This window comes from Rhincodon typus, chromosome 8 (assembly GCF_021869965.1).
Source record: "Rhincodon typus isolate 14 chromosome 8, sRhiTyp1.1, whole genome shotgun sequence".
Lineage (NCBI taxonomy): Eukaryota > Metazoa > Chordata > Chondrichthyes > Orectolobiformes > Rhincodontidae > Rhincodon > Rhincodon typus.
This window is the reverse complement of record NC_063339.1, coordinates 71,883,218-71,885,815: the sequence shown is the minus strand read 5'-3', so window position 1 is coordinate 71,885,815 and position 2,598 is coordinate 71,883,218.

Below are 2,598 nucleotides of genomic sequence, written 5' to 3'. Positions count from 1 at the left end.
AGAGCTGCCACCCGGGTGGATAGAGTTGTTAAGACGGCGTATGGTGTCTTAGCTTTCATTAATAGAGGGATTGAGTTCAAGAGCCGTGAAGTTATGCTCCAGCTATGTAAAAGCCTGGTTCGGCCACTTCTGGAGTATTGTGTCCTGTTCTGGTCACCTCATTACAGGAAAGATGTGGAAGCGTTAGAAAAGGTGCAGAGGAGATTTACCAGGATGTTGCCTGGAATGGAGGGAAGGCCTTACGAGGAAAGGTTGAGAGAGCTAGGGCTTTTCTCTTTAGAATAACAAAGGATGAGGTGACTTGATAGAGTTGTACAAAATGATCAGAGGTATAGATAGAGTGGACAGCCAGAGACTTTTTCCTAGGGTGGAGGTAGTTTTTACGAGGGGACGTACCTTTTAAAGTGAAAGGAGGTAGATATCGGGGAGACGTCAGAGGTAGGTTCTTTACTCAGTGGCAGGGGAGTGGAATGCATTGCCGGAAAGGGTAGTGGAGTCGGCCTCGTTAGGGGCATTTAAGCTGCTATTAGATAGGCATATGGATGATAGTGTAAGGTAGCGGTGAAGGTTAGAAAGACCTTTAGGTTTAGGGTAAAAGTTCGGCACAACATCGTGGGCCAAAGGGCCTGTACTGTTCTATGTTAAACCTCTTGCAGTGTGGATGGAAACCATTTGCCAGATAAGCCTTTCCCCAATCTTTCCCAAAAGTTCGGTCTTTGAGTAATTAAAACAGATTAATTGTTTTATGTATAGTAATGACATTAAGGGATATAAAAATACAATAGGAAAATGACTTTTGAGGTCCATGATTTGAACTGACAGACCAAGCTCCAAGGGCTGATGGCTACTCCTATTTCTATATTCTGTCCTTTTTATTTTCTGTTGGTCTACACATTCATTTCCTCTTGTTGTGAATTCACCAATAAAAATCTGTTTTCTCCAATTTTCCTTAGGTTTGTTAGGCTGGTTCTGGGTATGGAGGCATTTCCTTATGCAAAGAGGGTTATGTAGGTTGAGCTTATACACCATTGGAGTTTAGAACGATGAGAAGCGACCTTTATTGAAACACTCATGATTCCTAGGGGGCTTCACAGTGTAGACGTGGATAGGGTGTTTCCCCTTGTGGGAGGATCTAGGACCAGAGGATATCATTTTAAGACTGAGGTGAGGAGAAATTGTTTCTGCAGAGGGTAGTGAATCTGTGGTCATTCTTTAACGTGGAAGACTGTGGATGCTAGGTTATTGAGTATTGATTTATTTTTTGATCAGGGAATCCACGGTTATGAGGATAGAGCAGGAAAGTGGAGAGCAATGGATGGATAAAGATATTGAGCTTCTAGTCAAGAATAGAAAAAAAAAATCATAGAAATAAATAACTGGGTTCAAATGAATCTATTCAACAGTATAAAGTGTATAGGGGCATTCTTAGCAGGGAGATCAGGAAGGCAAAGAGGATAGGAGAGAGCCTTGCAAAATAAGGTTAAGGATAATCCAAAGAGATTCTACAAGTACATTTAAAAGCAAGACAGCATCTAGAGAGATAGTAGAGCCCCTTAAAGATCAAAGACATTGTTGTTGTGTTGAACCTCAGGAGAAGGGAAAGATATTACATGAATGTTTTGTCAGTTTTTACTGTGGAGCAAAAAAAGAGGCTAGAGAACTAAGGAAAATAAATATTGATGTTTGACAGTTTATATTACAGTGGTGAAAATGCTGGAGGTTTGAAAAAAATATAAAGATGGGTAGATCTAGTGTGTCCCAGGACTTTGTGGGAAGTTAGGAAATTACAGAGCCCCTTGCAGCAATATTTGTAGCACCTATAACTACAGGTGAGGTGCTGAATGATGGAGAGTGGCTAACCTTGTGCCTTTGTTTAAGAAGGGATGTAAGAAGCCTGGGAGCTATAGACCTGAAAGCCTGACTTCTGTGGTGGGTAAGTTGTTGGAAGTGATGGCAAGGAATGTTTAGGGATAGTCAGCATGGTTTTGTGCAAGGGGAAATTATATGTCTCAAACTTGGTTGAATTTCTTGAGGCAATTTCTTAACCAAGAAGATTGAAGGTAGAATGGTAAACCATTGTTTACCTAGACTTTATTAAAGCCTTTGACCAGGTTGCACGTGGTAGACAAATTAGTAAAGTTAGATCACCTGGGATTCAGGGTGAGCTTGCCAGTTGGATATAAAATTGGCTTAATGGCAGGAGACAGTGGTATTGGAAGATTGTGTTTTTCAGGCTGGAGAAAAGACCTGCCTGATGAGGATCGGTGCTGGGTCCACATTTTATATAAATGATTTAGATGACAATATAGAAAGCACGGTTAGTAAGTTTGCGGATGACACCAAGATTGATGGTGTAGTGGCCAGTGAAGAAAGTTATCTGTGATTATGAAGAGGTCTTGATAATTGGGTCAATAGGCTGAAAAGTGGCAAATGGAGTTTAATTTGGATAAATGTGAGGTATTGCATTTTGGCAAAACAAACAAAGACAAAACTGGCACAAGTAAAGGTAGAGCCTTGGACAGAGGGACTTAGAAGTTCAATACATAATTCTTTGAAGTTTGCATCACTGATGGATCAGGTGGTTAAGAAGGCGTTTAA